At 38.5% G+C, this 18,239-nt stretch overlaps 1 long non-coding RNA gene across 1 annotated transcript in view; it reads right to left on the bottom strand.

Moving 5' to 3' along the window:
* Nucleotides 1-17,179, bottom strand: part of LOC109209884 — a 26,059-nt gene extending 8,880 nt beyond the window's left edge. Inside the window, exons 1-2 of the long non-coding RNA XR_002065454.1 lie at nucleotides 16,772-17,179; nucleotides 15,388-15,451 (exon numbers count right to left, since the gene is read on the bottom strand). This is a non-coding gene — a long non-coding RNA (uncharacterized LOC109209884). The remainder of the gene's footprint in view (nucleotides 1-15,387; nucleotides 15,452-16,771) is intronic.
* Between the last annotated feature and the right edge of the window lie 1,060 nt (nucleotides 17,180-18,239).

Here is an 18,239-nt window from a genome sequence, read left to right as displayed (position 1 = left end):
AAAAAATTGAAACCCTTCTTATTGGACGATCATGATACTTCCCAAAAATCGAAATTCTTGATCAATGGAGGAACAATATCACCATTTTTGTTCAATAAGATACCAAAGTGGATGATTGACTAATTCCATAGTAGATCGCAGGAAATCCTTTGATAACCCGGATTCCTATTTCTCAATGATATTCCACGATCAAGACAATTGGCTGAATCCCGTGAAACCATTTCATAGAAGTTCCATTGATATCTTCTTTTTATAAAGCAAATCAACTTCGATTCTTGAATAATCCACATCACTTCTGCTTCTATTGGAACACAAGATTCCCCTTTTCTGTGGAAAAGGCCCGTATCAATAATTCTAATTTTACGTATGGACAATTCCTCAATATCTTGTTCATTCGCAACAAAATATTTTCTTTGTGTGTCGTTAAAAAAAATATGCTTTTTGGGGAAGAGATACTATTTCACTAATCAAGTTCATACCTAACGGTTTTCCACAAAGTGGTAACGAAACGTATAACTTGTACAAATCTTTCCATTTTCCAAGTCGATCCGATCCATTCGTTCGTAGATCTATTTACTCGATCGCACACATTTCTGGAACACCTCTAACAGAGGGGTAAATAGTCAATTTTGAAGAGATTAACGATACTTCTTTATCTTTTGAGTTGTTCTGCCGGATCGGTCGCTCAAGATCTTTGGTCTTTATTCGGACCCGATGAAAAAAATGGGATCACTTCTTATGGACTTGACTGGGTGGTGGAGTCGCGGAAACGCTTGTTTCTTCCATATTTTGGACCTTAGCTCTGTGGAAAAAATATGTTACTGCTGAAACACGGAAGAATTGAAATCTTAGATCAAAACACTATGTATGGATGGTATGAACTGCCTAAACAAAAATTCTTGAACAGCAAACAACCAGTTCAGATATTCACGACCAAGAAGTACTGGATTCTCTTTTGGATAGGCCATGAAAGGAGAAGGAAGGCTGGAATGCCAACAGACGTCTATTATATTGAATTTACCCGATAGTCCCCATTTTGGGAACGTGCAGTGCAAAATCACTGAATGGGTAAGTCGCCAATTCCTGGACTATGTAATGTACTTTATCTGTTGGGTTACGGGCGGGCATTTTACCAGAGGTTTCTAATCTACCTTGTGTGATTCCTGTTGAAGCATAGTCTTGGATAAGAATCTACAACGCACTAGAACACCCTTGTTGACCCTCGAACAATGTGATATCTCACACCGGGTAAATCCTTAACCCTTCCCCCTCTTACTAAGACTACAGAATGTTCTTGTAATTTATGGCCAATACCGATTCCTGATTATTCAGACCTTAATCGAATCATATATTCTGGTCAGTATAATCTCGTATATTCGCCTATTCTCCACGAGAATTCTAATTTATTGTCAAAAAGGCGAAGAAATAAATTCATCATTCCCCTACACTCGATTCAAGAACTCGAAAATGAACTAATGACCTGCAGAGAATGCGATTGCATTATAAGGTCTCAATTGAACAGATCGAGCAAGCTCGAATTGACGTAACATGAAACCTATTAGGCCAAAAGCTCCAGTCCGCTCTCAGGTTGGGCAGTCAGGGTCGGAGAAGGGCAATGACTCATTCTTAGTTAGAATGGGATTCCAACTCAGCACCTTTTGAGTGAGATTTTTAGAAGAGTTGCTCTTTGGAGAGTGAAACAGACCAATTCAGGAACAAGAAAATACCATCGCGGTTTGGATTAAAAATCGATGAAAGAATACATCAATGGGAAGTTAATTCGATAAGTTTAATGACCCTTTCAAGTTTTATACATCCCCTTTAAGATCAAACAATTCCATCGAATTGAGTATGATTGTATGTGTGATAGCATCAACTATACCAGGAATATCAATGAACCCGATTATTGCAATTGCTCAGGATAGCCTTTTTTAGCTTCTAGGGTCTATTTCTAAGTTCAAGATCCTGCTTACTAACTTGAATCAAAGAATTGGTAGATCAGTGCCGCCCAAATGGGAATAGGCTAGGGTTATGAACTTATAATCTAATGATCGAGTCGATTCCATGATTATACAAAATTCAAAACATTAATGTATACATACACAACCCCTCTGTTTATTGTTAGAATAAATACTATATCTAAATGCATGGACAAGAAGAAATTATTTTCATAATAGAAAGGATCATTAATTAATTTGTGGTTTTGAGCCAAATTAGGACCTCAAAAACACCTTTTCTTGGTAGAAAAAAAAAACTACATGTTCGATAAATGTTTTACCAAAATAAACGTGGGCTTAAAAATGGGGTTATGTCCCGGGGAAAGAGGCAGCTGCTTTTTCTTTTTTGGCTCAGAGAAATAGACTCTATTTTCATGAGAATACTTGCCCACAAAATAATTAATAGCGTTTGGACATAGATTTGATTGAAACTTGAAAAAAATAGATTTTAAGTTCTATATTAAGAGTCATGTAACGACCCGACCGGTCGTTATGAGCTTTTGCACCTCGCTCGCCAGTTCTCGGGCATGACTAGCCCCGTATTATGTATTATGACTTATGTAAATTGTTGGTTTTGGTTTTCAGGATAATCAGAATAAATTCGGAAGAACAGATCTCAGTTTGAAGGTTAAAATTTGAAAGGTTGACCAAGTTTTGACTTGTCAGTATATGACCTCGGATTGGAATTTTTATGATTTGGTTAGCTCCGTTAGGTGATTTGGGACTTAGGAACGTGATCGGAATGTGTTTTGGAGGTCCGGGGTAGATTTAGGATTGAATTGGCGAAATTGAAATTTTGGCAATTTCCGGTTGATAGGTGAGATTTTGATATAGGGGTCGGAATGGAGTTCCAAAAGTTGGAGTAGGTCCGTTGTGTCATTTTTGACGTGTGTGCAAAATTTTAGGTCATTCAGACGAGGTTTGATAGAGTTTTTTATAGAAAGCAGAATTTGGAAGTTTTTGGAGTTTTTAGACTTGAATCCGATGTGATTTTGGTGTTTTGATGTTGGTTTGGGCGTTCCGAAGGTTGGAACAAGTTTGAATGAGGTTATGGGGTATGTTGGCATGTTTGGTTGAGGTCCCGTGGGCCTCGGGTGATTTTCGGGTGGTTAAACGGATCAAATGCATAGTTGAGAAGTTGCAGATTTTGCTTCAGATCTGTTGCAGGTATTCCTTCATCGCGATCGCGTAAGGAGGGTCGCGGTCGCGTAGAGGATTTGTGGGGTCCATCCAGGTTATTCTTCGCGTTCACGTAGATAGTGATGCGATCGTGTGAGTGTAAGATGTTGTGTATCGCAATCGCGTGGGTTCATTCGCGATCGCGTAGTTGTAAGACCCCGTGCATCGCGTTCGCGTGGGTATATACGCGATCGCGTAGAGTGAAATGTTGGGCCAGCGGAGTTTGTGCTTCGCGATCGCGATGGATTTCCTGCGATCACAATTAAGTGAATTAAATAGCTGGGCAGAATGTTTAAAATACCCATTTCGCGACTTTTAGCCTAAGTTCCACCATTTTTGGGTGATTTTAGAGCTTTTTGAAGAGGATTGAAGAGTGAATCAAGGAGGAACACTTGGAGGTAAGATTTATGGACTTAATACTCAATCCTAATGTGATTTCTACCTAATTAATCATGGAATTTGTGAAAATTTAGCCTAAAAATTAGAAGTTAGGGCTTGGAAATTGGAGACCTAAATCTAGGGATTTGAGGGGTCATTTGTGATCGGATTTTGAAGTATTTGATATGCATGAACACGTGGGAAGATAAGGGTTCCATTGATGTTAATTTTGTCAGATTCCGAGACGTGGGCCCGACGGTCGGGTTTTGTTAATTTCGGGATTCGGGTCGTAATTTGATTATTTTTGCATGGGCTTCGTTCCCTTAGCAAATTTTGACGTCATGATTCCGATTTTGGTTAGATTCGACACGAGTTGAGGCCGAGACGAGAGGCAAAGGCATCGCTGGCTAGAGATTGGACCGGATAGAGGTAAGTAATGATTGTAAATACTGTTCTGAGGGTATGAAACCCCAGATTTCACATCGTCGTGCTACTTTGAGGTGACGCACACGCTAGATGACGAGTGTGGGATCGTGCACCGTTAGGGATTGTCACTTGGTCCGTCCCGTACGACTATTAAGTCGCGTATTTTACTTGAAAACTATTCGATATTGTCATATTTTTTAAAATATTATTGTGTTTTGGGATAAATGTCGTGTCTGGGCCTTGTGCCGATTGTTTGGACCCTTAGGGGCTTTTACTACTGTTTTACCTCACTGTTTTGGTTTAGTGTTTACACTTAGTCATGTTATGTTCTTACAGTTTTCATAACTCAATTTTATTCACTCTTTTTGATTCCATAAATGATTTTGAGCCGAGTACTTGTTTTACAGCCAGCACGAGGGGCTTGAGTGAGATCTGACTGAGTGAGGCTGAGGGCCTATGTTGTGAGGATATCATGGGATCGGGCTGCACGCCGTAGCATGTGGTACTAATTTTTGATATATGAGAGGCCGAGGTACTGATTTATTATGCCACGAGGTGGCTTGTTATTGATATAAGGCCGAGAGCCTCTTTGATTATGCCACGAGATGGCTTGTTATTGCGCTTGGGCCGTAAGGGGCCTTTCCCGGAGCCTGTACACTCCCAGTGAGCGCGGGTACCCAATATGTGTGATGTGCTGTAGCCCGAGGGGCTGTTGTTGTTTCATATTGAAGCCCGAGGGGCAGTTCTTGATTCATGTTATGCCCGAGGGGCTAATTACGAGTGATTGTGAGGTAGCCCGAGGGGCTGGTTCTATTGATATTATGGACGAGGGGCGGTTTATGGTACATGTTTTGCCCGAGAGGCTGTTTATATTTCTATCGTTTTTTAATCACTATTTTTATCACTCGTTTGAAGCTATTGAAAGTTGTTTTAAAAGGTTTTACCGAAACTAAGCATGATTTACGAAGTAAATGATTTCTGTAGTGTTTTGGAAATGTATTGCTTTTGCTGTAGCGTTATGACGTGGCTTACGTGTTTTCTTACTGCTCAGCTTTCATTTACTTTTATTACTTACTGAGTTGGCATACTCACATTACTCTCTGCACCTTGTGTGCAGATTTAGGTAGTTCTGAACCAGGTAGCGGGTGTTGATTTCTCAGTGGCAGTGTCATTGGAGTTAGCAAGGTAGCTGCAGACGTTCGCAGCACTGCTTTTCTCCCTCTTGTCTTCCTTACACTGTATTTAGTACATTTTTAGACTCTTTGTTGTATTCAGACCTTAGTAGATGCTCGTGACTTGTTACACCCCGATGTCGGGCTTGTGTTTTTATTCCGCACTATTCATTTAGACTTATATTACGAGATATCTGATTAATTAAAGGCTTATAAATGATTGTTATTGATTAACTGGTTAATTCGGGAGTTGTGTCGGTTGGCCTAGTTTCACGATAGGCGCCATCACGATCGGGTCGGTTTTAGGGTCGTGACAAGTTGGTATCAGAGCCTAGGTTACGTAGGTCTCACGAGTCATGAGCAGGTTTAGTAGAGTCTCGCAGATCGGTACGGAGATGCCTGTACTTATCCTCGGGAGGCTGCAGAACCTTTAGGAAAAACTCCACATTCTTGAATTCTTATCGTGCGTCCTTGATTCAGATTGAAATGTAACTCTTTGAATTTCCTTCCACGCGTTCGTATGTGCACTTGAGCGCTCGGTATCATCCGTGCATTGACGGCTTGTGATCCCCTGATCGAGGGGCGAGATGTGATTTCTGTGCAATTGATGTTGGGCCAGTCTAGAGGACTTGAGGCGGGGTTTTGCCTGTAGCTTAAGCACTGAGGTGCTGATTGTGTGAGCATATGCTTTCGAATTTCTATGTTTGGTAGTTTCCCATTTAGTGGAAGTGATGGCTGGATGACTATGTGATGAGTATGATGTGACTGCGAGATGTGTTCAAATGATTTGAATGAGACGAGAATGGTCTGCTTGGGGGTAGTAAGAACAATCCGGTGCTTGATTTCCATCGTGATTTGATGTATGTCCCGAGTTGTGGGCGTGATTGAAGGACCTTTTCATGTTGCCTCGTTGGGAAGTGAAGTAGATTTCAGTTGTGATATGAGTTCAGACTCAGGAACATTAAGTGACTGCGTGGCGGTGGAAGGGTATAAAGAGATGTTAGTTTGAGGCGAAGCGGGTGGGTTATCTCCTGCGGAGTGTTCTGAAGTTTGTGTGATCCTTATATTGTTTTTTTGGAAGACCTCTTTTACCAGTTAATATATGTTTTACCATTTGAAATGATCGCTTAAGAGAGTGGGCTTGACTGTTACGAGGGTGAATGCGAGATTTGCAGAAGATTTGAAGTACTAGATGGTCTGTGTTGCACGAGCTTATGAAGAATTTAGTTCAATCTCACTATGGTATTATGGCAGTAATAAAGTATATGCATTATGAGTTACTGTGTGTTTTGATCTATGGCTTTGAGCCAAGTGGGGGAGTCTGCTATTAGCTAGTTGATTGCACGGTTATGTGCTATGTTGGTTCCAGTTGGAGGCGTACTGGTTAATCGGTTATGGCTTACGGAGGTTGAGACCGGGGATGGCTCGAGTAAAGGAAATTTCAATAAAGGTTATGTTATGCATTTAACCAACCGGCAACCAGATGCTTCGACCCACATTGAATGACGGACCACTCGTTGAAGATAAAAGTACATCGAATCCATATGAAGTTTTACCATGAGCGGATTGTATCTATTGAGCAAATATAGTTTCAACCAATATTTGCTTCTCCGGAGTGCCAAAGGCAAGCACGACATCATTATTAACATAAAGTCCCAAGGTATGGAATCCCAGAAAGAGGCTGGCCCAACTTAAATGAGATAAGATAGCTTCTTTATGCTCTAACATTCTTGCCCATACATTATCTTCATTTTGCTCCGGATTGTAATCTCTAATGAAAAATATAGCTCCATGAGCAAAATTTCCTTTCATGATGAATCCTGCGATATATTGGTGGTGGCTATACAGCTTGAGTAGTAAAGTCTTGTGCTATGAATGCATAAGCAAGTAAAGAGTACATGTGTTAAGCTACCAAAGAAGTAATAACCCCTAAAGAAGCTAGAGAAAGGCCTAATTGAAAATGAAGCGAATTATTGATTGTGTCATAAAGACCCTTATGTCCACGCCCCAATCGTCCCGGGTGTATGAGAATCGTGGAATGACTTGAGTTGTTATTAGTAAAGGGATGTACGGTGCATAGAACCGGAAGTTGCTTGGTTGCATTAAGGTGAAGTTACACTCTGCGATGTCGGAGTGCTAATGAGGCACAGGTTGTTCGGTTCCTTTGATCAGTCTAATTGCGGTTTGAGTAGAGTGGATAACTCTCGAGAATGGTTCTAATGGGTTCAAGATTTTACATGTAATAATTGGAGATTTTCAAGTTGTATATTTGGCTAGAAACTGAGGTTTGCATTGGAGGAAGTCAAGACTCGTGGTATTTCTATATCATTATGGGATTCACAGGAAGTCCCTTCAAGGTAGGTATTTTGAATGTGGTGTTTTTGGGAATATTTAAGAGAGTATTCAGCGGCTTATGAGCCTTAGACGGAGTGGTTTCATGTTTGGGTCTCGTGTGGTGAGTCTGGGCTGAGGAATTGTGGTGTTATAGCATGAAGAAGTATCAAGTTGAAGGGAAATCAGAAGGAACTTGGATAGATAGGATAGCTTGGTAGTAGGCCAGATCGGCATGGTAAGGATATGATTAGTTCTTTGGATGCTTACGAGGTAATGAGTTTCTGCAGGCGTTTTGCGGCAATGCTCTTGGGTTTTAGTGGCATGCGTAGCTTGGTTGAGTTATAAGGATTCAGTCCTGACGGTTTAGTTTTGTGCAAATGGAATTTGGAGGGTTCTTGATGGTTTCTACCACGGTTAGAGATGTATATTTGCTACTAGCGTGAGGAGCATGGAATGTATAGTGATTTTCTTCTAGATGGAATCAATGGAAAGTTTTTGGCTGGTTGGGTACGTAATAGTTGTGGCTCGTAGTGGATTATGAAGTTCTCATATTTATCATGGGGTGGCATGGTACATGCGGTATGTTGAGTAGGGTTGAGATTTGCATGTGTAAGGTCACAGTTCAGTTCTGAAAGGAAGGTCATAAATTCTTAAGCAGCATGGACAGTCTCAGATGACTAGGGAAATGATATTACTAACTAGTATGGCTTGATGAAAGTATACGTTCTAGAAAGGGCGATGTGTTTGAGTTGATGATACTTCATCAGTATTGCGGCACTCTCTTGTTGGATCGACTGCTGATGTTCGAGTTGCTTGGTGTCACAGAAGAATTATAGGAGTACCTCTCGTGGAATGATTTGCTATTCGAGGTGTGGTATGTATTCGGACGGCGGAATTGGGATCGGATATTGTGATTCGTGTGTGTTATGGACTTGGAGACCCGAGTGGATCCTTTGTTGCTTGGTATGTTAGATTTTGGATGTGATATTGGGTATAGACTGATTGTCTCAATGTTGTGTTATTCTGGGCTGTTGCGGTAGGAATGCCATGGATTGAGTGACGAGATTCGATGGATTATGTTCCCAGTAAGGTGCTTTCATTTTTGAAGACCCAGCGGATGGTTAGGGAAGGTTGTCTTTCTTATTTGGCCTTCATGATGGATGGCAGTGCAGAGACTCCTACCATGATTCAGTTCCGGTGGTGAAGGATTTTCCGGATGTGTTTCCTGCTGCCAGGCATGCCGCCGGACAAGGTTGTCGATTTCGGTATTGATTTGGTGTCGGGCACCGCATCGTATGGCACCGACGAAGTTAAAGGAGTTGAAGGAGCAGCTTCAGGAACTCCTAGATAAGGGGTTCATTAGTAGGCCAATATGGAGGTGTGCTCTACATCGAGTTGACTTGGTTGACTCCAAGTTGTATTGTTGAGGGATGTGTTGATTCGATTGTTATTGAGCTTATTAGTGATCTGGGGAGATCTATGAGTTATCTTTCCGTGATGCGAGGCGTTAGGATTTGTTGGTTATAGGCACATGTGGTGCGGTTTTATTGGGGCCTCTTAGTGGAATTCGAGCGGGAAGAGTATTGGGTATTGCTCGGCGGATGGCGTATCGGTTGTGTCCTTTCGGGTCTGTGTAATGTTATTTCAATTTCTTCTTCGTGGTTATGATGATTTGCGTTGGTTCTAGACATCAAATTGCACGTGGTTGTCGATTTTGAACATAGTGACTTGAGGTGTTTCATGTGGACCCGTGTTTGGATAGGGCCGCGCATTTTAGTGAAGTTATGTGGAGGTATGATCCTTCGGGATAGATTCGTATGTTCTGTTTCTACGATGTGTGACGGGTTCCCAGCATTGTGTTGTGGTGGTACTGGTGAGCTTGCGGTACAGCTCTCTCATTTGAGTCATTTTCATGATTTGAGTACGTTCATATTGTTGCTTATTGGTGCGCGGATTGCACAAGTTGTGGCTTTAGATTGTATTGACGTGTCATGTCCCCAGAGTAGTTGTGTTGGAACTAGATGAGATTGTTGGGATCTAGAATGAATACAAACGGATTCGGTTTCAGCGTGTTGGAGGGATAATATCGATGTTCGGCTCAGAAATTTGCCATGGTCCTTGCTAAAGGAGAAGTGGCTTCACGAATGGTTGATCTGAGGAGTGGTTATGACTTCCTATATGTTTCATTTATCATTGGCAGTATACGGAAGTGTTGGAATGGGTCTTTATTTGATAAAAGGCTTATTATCGAAATTCGGATGTTTTGAGCAACTGCTGTGATTAGAAGTTATCGCTACAAGTGTTTGAGTTATGTGGTATGTCATGCAATTACACCTGAGGTTGCAGGTATGGGTTATTATAACTTGATCAGGGCTTATTCAGAGTATAAATGTGAGATTCTAATCTTGTAGATGATTTAATTAGTGGAAATGTGGTTCTAAGGTTTATGGCCTAGGTTGGATTGCGAAATTTCAGTTACATTGTGTTATCGGACCTATATGAGATAGGATGGCGTGGGATCACCCCCGGGTATCTACATGGTAAGGTTATACAGCGACTTGTTGGCTTTTGGAACAACTATGGGCACGTTCGAGGACGAACGTATGTTTAAGTGGGGGAGGATGTAACGACCAGATCGGCCGTTTTGAGCTTTTGCACCTCGCTCGCCAGTTCTCGGGCATGACTAGCCCCGTATTATGTATTGTGACTTATGTAAGTCGTCGGTTTTGGTTTTCAAGATAATCAGAATAAATTTGGAAGAACAGATCTCAGTTTGAAGCTTAAAATTTGAAAGGTTGACCAAATTTTGACTTGTTAGTATATGACCTTGAATTGGAATTTTTATGATTTGGTTAGCTCCGTTAGGTGATTTGGGACTTAGGAGCGTGATTGGAATGTGTTTTGGAGGTCCGGGGTAGATTTAGGCTTGAATTGGCGAAATTAAAATTTTGGTGATTTCCGGTTGATAGGTGAGATTTTGATATAGGGGTCGGAATGGAATTTCGGAAGTTGGGAGTAGGTCCATTGTGTCATTTGTGACATGTGTGCAAAATTTCAAGTCATTCGGACAAGGTTTGATAGACTTTTTGATCGAAAGCGGAATTTGGAAGTTTTTGGAATTCTTAGGGTTGAATTCGATGTGATTTTGGTGTTTTGATGTTGTTTTGGGCGTTCCGAAGGTTGGAACAAGTTTGAGTGAGGTTATGGGATATGTTGACATGTTTGGTTGTGGTCCCGAGGGCCTCGGGTGAGTTTCGGGTGGTTAAACGGATCAATTGCATAGTTGAGATGTTGCAGATTTTGCTTCAGATCTGTTGCAGGTATTTCCTCATCGCGATCGCGTGAGGAGGCTCGCGATCGCGTAGAGGATTTGTGGGGGGGCCATCCAGGTTATTCTTCGCATTCGCATAGATAGTGATGCGATCGCGTGAGTGTAAGATACTGCGCGTGGGTTCATTCGCGATCACGTAGGTGTAAGACCCTGTGCATCGCCTTCGCGTGGGTATATACGCGATCGCGTAGAGTGAAATGTTGGGCCCGCGGAGTTTGTGCTTAGCGATCGCGATGGATTTCCCGCGATCGCGATTAAGTGAATTAAATAGCTGGGCAGAATGTTTAAAAGACCCATTTCGCGACTTTTAGCCTAAGTTTCACCATTTTTGGGCGATTTTAGAGCTTTTTGAAGAGGATTGAAGAGGGAATCAAGGAGGAACACTTGGAGGTAAGATTTATGGACTTAATACTCCTCATTAAATATTCACAAAAGGCAGGATCTGTTTTAGCACGCATATTCTCAAATAGTTGTAATTTTTCAAGTTGATTCCAAATTTCAGAGCACAATAAACTTTCACGAATAAAATCTTCCTTTTTACCACTAAGAACTACGGGAATAGTTTGTCAAAAATTACCACTAAAGACAACTACCTTTCCTCCAAATAGTATTTTTGTTTCCATTAGATCTCTTAAAAGCAAATCAAATGCTTCCACCGTTTGCTTTCCATTAAAATTTCATCCCATACAATTAGTTTTACATCTCGTATTAAAGACACCAATGAGCTTTGTTTACTAATATTGCAGCTGAAGTTCTCGTTGACATCAATGGGAATTTTAAAGCGGGAGGAGCAATTCGACCTCCAGGAAGAAGTGAAGCTGCAACACCGGAACTTGCAGTTGCTAAAGCTATAAATTCTTTGTGTCTCACAGTAGCTATTAAAGCACGATATAAAAAGCTTTTACCCGCCGGGACCGTCAATAAAGAATTCCCCTAGTCTATTTGAAAATATTCTATCGAGAATCATATTGTAAGCTCTTCTTTGTTCAATGTTTAACTTGTTTTTCAACAGTAAATCTTCATCACTAACAATGATATTTCTCTCGAAATGAATATCTTTAGCTTCTTTTGCTATTGCATATGGCTTTATCACTTCTGAAATTAGTTCAAATTCATTAGTATCACGCCCCATTGAATGAAGGATATTATTAATATGGTTTAACACTTTGTAATAGATTTCCCTTGCTTCTACATTCGGATTTCTTTTGAAATCTTCAGACATTGGGCTTTCAATTTTTTCCCATAATTCTCTTGGATTAGTTTGATTACAATAGATCAACAACATAGCAAATAATTATCTTAAACTGGATGGCATTTGGTAACTTACAGCTTTAGACATGCATTCTATCAAATTATTATCACAAAGTAGTAATCATTTTCTTTCTGCAGCTTCTCTAAATGTGGTACAACATACTCCATTTATTGTTCGCAAATCTTCATATAATTTTGGTCCTCTTACATTCATTAGAAGTAGTCTAAGATAGTATCTTTCTCCTTCAGTTGGAAGACATGTCACAACGTGACCAATAGCATTTCCTCGTTGACGGTGTGTCCATGTTTTATATGTTGATGACCATACAAAGTATTCGGAAAATTCTCGATATAATAAATTCAGGTTCTTAGCATCTTTGTTTTCTCTATTCATTAAAAAGAACTCGATTAACATTGTTTTCTTAACCATAGGATTGTTCACAATTTTACTAATATTGTTTGTACTCTTGAAGGAAACAAGTTATTGTCCATCAAGATGTAGCTGAAGATGATATACATTTGAAAATATTTCGCTAATAGGGAAAGTAAATATACGCCATGTAGCCTCAGGCGGTGATACCCACCTAGCAGATTGGTATTCCTTTATTTCAACTATCTTTACGTTTGTATCATTAGCATGTATATGAAATGCAATTTTATTATGTCCTTTGCAAATATACTTATAAATGTACTTGACAACTTTAATATCAGAACAATCTCAACATTTATATGACAGTTGAATTTATAAAGTAAATATGGATTATAAGGAACAACCCATGATTTATCAAGAAGGTGTCCTCCAATTTTCACTTTCTTTTCTGTGTTCCGTCTTCTATAAATTGGATACAAATTTTTTCCTTTAGCTGTTTGTTCTGCAAACTCTTTAGGATACTTAAATTTACATTGACCTAGTTTATTCTTCATACAAGAATTTGTTGGATTTAATTCTCCACATGGACCGTGCATCATGTGATATGTAACAAGTGAATATAGAGTAGGATTTTCTTTTTCATCGGGTAATTCAGCATATACAAAACAGTCATATGCTTCAGGAGCTAGTAACTTATATTTTTCATCAAGGATTATAAGAAAATGAGCATGTGAAAGTCCCCGTTTTTTAAATTCCACTGTATACATAAATGTTGCGGCTTTGCCAAATTATTGTGTTTTGACAATATCCTTTTTCAACTCTTCTAATTTTGCTCGAAATACTCGACTTAGTAAATCCAATCTATTTTGTGTTTCATCTATTAACAAGAGGTTTTCATTTATTTCAGGGCAAGAAGGATTACAGGTCATAGTCAAAAATATATCAGGTTTTCCAAAGCGTTGCACTAATCAATAGCATCCATATACCTTCGGCGCATATCTCTTGGGCCTCCCGTAAAGCTAAGTGGGAGTATTTTTTATTTTTCAACCTGTGAAGCTTCTCTTTCCCCACAGCGTAGGACATCTAAGAGCCCACCTAATACATCAACTCTGAATAAATCTTGATTTAAAAATCAAAGTCTAATCTTTGGCTTTCAATTTTTATCCATTCATCCACAGTATATTGTTGAAATAATCTGCCAGCATGTAAAAGTATATTTTCATCATCTCTTATTTGAAGTTTGTAACAGTAATATTCACGACAAGAAGCTGTGTTTCTTTTTCGTTTTCCGTTTTGCATAACTTCAGCTTCCATATCGAGCAATCTATTAATTGAGCACATATTTATTACACTCGGTAATTGTTCGTGTTCACAGTATATTCACGTTGTTGATTTATCAGTAGTATGTTTAATTTTTTAATACCACAATGCCATCCATTTTGACCGTAAGGGAACAACAATGGATACTGTAATGGATCGTAACAGCCATAATTTACCAGTTGACTTCTATCAATAATTGTATATATATATACGGATATGTGGTGAAGGAATAGAGTTATTGATATCATGTTGAACCCATATACCTGCAACTTCTGTTACAGTTGGTAAATTATATACTCGTTGATCTAAACCAGCATCACTTCTAAGCGCAATGCAAAAATCAGAAAATTGTGAAATATTCATTAAGGATTTCAAAAGCATTGAGTATGGATTAATTTTTAATATATCTGTCAAACTCTTTACAATATCTTCATTCAGTTTGTTTGAACATGTCATTCGGTTTCTTACTTCATTTTTACTATCAAAGAAGTATAACTGAAGCTTTTTTCCTTTTTGATCAGTTGGTATCAAGTCATTTATAAAGTGATACATCTGCCCTTGAACACGGAAGGTATAAGTACCATTATTTCTCTTTGCTAGCTCTTTGTCATATGTTACTCCAAGGGATGTGAACGCAAATATGTTATTGTATGTTCTAATGCAAGTTCGAAAATGTTTTGATTCCTCACTATTTCCTATATAAAGGTTTCTTAACTCTGTTGGCATTTCATGGGATATTAATTGAATAGAACCGTTGCCACAACAAAATGCAGGCGGTTCATATTCAAACTTTTTTGCTCCACAAAATTGGCATTTCGGTACATCTTTTAATTTGACATACGTATTTTCTGCTTGCATACTACTCGAACAACCAGGTTCTGTGAAAACATACCCTGCATATGAGAACTCTAGTTATGAGGAGATTATTAACCTAGAAAAGAAGTAATTACTATTGTTCTTAATAGATGTAGTTTAAACACATTTTGAATTTTAATCTTACCTGTTCTTCTTGAAAAAGGCAATGAGTCTTTTATATTAAGAGACCTCTGGTTGTTAGAAACATTGGCAGCATTAGAGGATGATGCATTAGCAGTATCAACACTAATTAAACTTTCAGTAAGCAGTCAGCCGTCGTCTTTTCAGTTCAGCTCTGTTTGCACGTCGTCGTGCCAAAATGGCCTCTTTTTTATCAGGTGGCATAAGTCTATACAATTCGCGTCTCCTAGCCCTTTTGTCATCACGTGTTTTTCCAAAGGTCTGGTCATTTTCATGATTTCTATCCGCTATTAAGGCAGCTTTTCTATTGCCTGAATATCTTTTTAATGACCGGTGCTTAAAAAAGGAAAAATTATAATTTTAGCTATATGTTTATCATTGATGAATGATATACGGACAAGGTATGTAAGTTAAATTGTATTGGCATATACCACAAAGTAAAGCATCTCAACTAAAGATATTTCTATTATATGCATAGCTACATAATAATTTTGGATAGAATATATTACCTTGTAATCGAAAAGAGTTAAAAGTATGATTGAGACGACATGAAATGAATAAAATGGCCAACACCTCCTTAATACGAAGAAGGCAAGTGAAAAAAATTAAATCCAGCAAAAGAACAGTACTTACCACCAGTGATGTGCTACTAAACCGCACGAACAAACAGTTATTACAACACAACAAAGAGCAAAACCTGTAATTAAAACAGAACAAACCAAAATAGGAAACCGTCAATAATGATCTCGTATAAGTGGTTTCTATATGCTGAGGGAAAAAAATATTTTATTTACAGGCTAATGAGAAAATAAATTAGTGTATAGGTATGGACTCATCAAATATAGCCAACAACTTTTGATCAAAGAAGTCATAGCAACAATTAGCCGATAAATACGTTGAATTACCAATAACTAACCAACAATAACTTTTTATTGCCAGCCATTTCTGAGAACTAACACTAACAAATACATTTGAATATTACACAGAAGAACGATGACAAAGAAACATTAATTATAAAGCTGAAGTAAAAAAAAATAATGTAACTATGTAAAAGAAGAGAGGAAAAGAGAGGCAGCCTGCAAAGAAAACTCTCTTCTTTGGATCTCTAATATAGAAGTTTTTACCATGAGAAGTCTTCATGTTTTCCAAAATTCACAAATACTAAAAGGGAAAACCACAACATATAAATCTCATACATTGATAAACAGATGGCTCCTAAGACAGGAGCAAACAAACAGCTACAATTTTACATCTAAAAGTGGAATTATCACCTCTCCATTCTCTTCCCAACAACATTTTTATGTAGAGACGGGAGGCCTAAAAAAGGTGAAAAACTTTCATACAAAGACCAAAGACGATACACATTTGCTTGCACTAACTTAGCCCCTAAAAAATAAAAGTTTTATAAAGAATAAAACAATGACCATACAAAGGATTCGATGTCTACATTACCAATTTTACTACATCAAAAGAGTAAAAAAAAAAATATTAATTAGAAACACTTAGAATCATGGTCATGGACAATTAGGATTTCTACAAGGTCCACCATCGTAAAAGTAGTTCCCCCAGTTATTATTGAGTCTTTTTTTTCTCTCTTTTGGTTAAAACTCTCTTCTTTGGATCTCTAATACAAAAGTTTTTAGAAAAATCCTTTTTTTCCCTCTCATTTCAGCAATTCCCTCATACTTCTGTTTTTTCAAATTTCTACCATCTTTGCCTTTTCTATATAGTAGACATTATTAATACTAAAATTCAACATAAATTAAGATCATACAGAAATAACAGAAGAAAGAAGTTAAGCCAAAGAACATCGGGGACATAATCTGACATAAATAATCTCTTTCAAATACAATAATCCATATATTTCAGCCATGAAATTTGAAAATGGTAGCAGGTTTGGAAAAAAAATTTGAGAGAAAGAAGTGGAAGAAAATCAGATCTGGAATTGGAACACTCATTGAACATGAAATTATTTTATTTTTTTTGGAAAGAACTGGAAGAAGATTAAAGAACTGACCTCGAGGAGAAGAAGAATTAATCTTATGCAAGTCTTTCAAAATGTACCGACTGGGAGTAAATATATTTCTACTGGGGGAGACTTCTAGGATGTTGGGTTTGGTTGGAGAAAAAAGCAGATGAAATTGGGGAGACTTCCAGAATATTGTATAGATTTTTGGAAAATTTTATTTTTTTTATTATTTTCTACCAAAAAGGTAAAGATGGTGGCAGGTATAATGATAAGTCTGCCTTGGTCGACCATCTTTGCCTTTTCTATATTGTAGATGTAGAAAATTGTTATTTCTTATCAAAAAGACAAAGATGGTGGTAGGTATAATGACAAGGCTGCCTTGGTCGACCATCTTTGCTTTTTCTATATTGTAGAAATAATGGACAAATGATCGCAAATTATAGCTGTTTAAAGCTTCAACCATTCATAACTAGCTTTATCTTCTACTGCCAATTTATTACTGACTCATAATTTAAAACTTTGAATTAGATTAGACTAATTTACTAATATTATTAGGCCAAAAATAAAAAAATAAAAATTAGCTACTGACCTGGCAATGGTGGACCGAGACCTTGGCTAGCACCTGGCTGGTCTACCAGGCCTAATACCTTGGTCGGCCCAGCCCCCCTCCATGATATCCCCAGCCGAACCCCAACCGATCTATTATGGGTCGTATCAGGGGAGAAATTAAAAAATAGCCAGATTTACAAGTGGTCATTCAAAAATAGCCATAATTTCAAAAATAATCGAATTTTAGCCACTTTTCACGTAAAGATAAATTTGAACGATTGTTCAAAATCCAGAAATACTCCAGCATAATATACTGAACTATAGCATATTATAATGGAGTTCTAGCATAAGTATACTGGAACCCCAGCATAATATACCGGAATTCCAGTATAATATACCGGTCCAATACAATATGCTGGAAGTTCATACACATGTGTTCCAATCTCCAGTATATTATGCTGGAACTTTCGGCGTGTTGGAGTTCGAGCATAATATGCTGGAAGTTCATACACAGGTGCTCCAATCTCCAGTATATTATGCTGCAACTTTCCGCGTGTTCCAGCATAATATGCTGGAAGTTCATACACAGGTGCTCCAATCTCCAGTATATTATGCTGGAACTTTTGGCGTGTTGGAGTTCGAGCATAATATGTTGGAAGTTCATACACAGGTGCTCCAATCTCCAGTATATTATGCTGGAACTTTCGGCGTGTTGGAGTTCGAGCATAATATGCTGGAAGTTCATGTACAGGTGCTCCAATCTCCAGTATATTATGATGGACCGGTCCCTGTTGCAGCAAAATAATGGCTATTTTTCAATGACTTTATAAACTGGTTATTTTTAAATGACCAATCCGAAAACCGGCTAGCCTATGCTACTTTTACTTGTTTCAGACTTTCAGTCCTCTCTTTTACTGGATCGGACCGGTCCGGACATGGGCCAGCTCAGTTACAAGAAAGGGATTTT

Source organism: Nicotiana attenuata, unplaced genomic scaffold (genome assembly GCF_001879085.1).
Source record: "Nicotiana attenuata strain UT unplaced genomic scaffold, NIATTr2, whole genome shotgun sequence".
NCBI lineage: Eukaryota > Viridiplantae > Streptophyta > Magnoliopsida > Solanales > Solanaceae > Nicotiana > Nicotiana attenuata.
The sequence above is the reverse complement of the archived record's forward strand: the minus strand, read 5'-3'. Positions and strand labels throughout refer to the sequence as shown.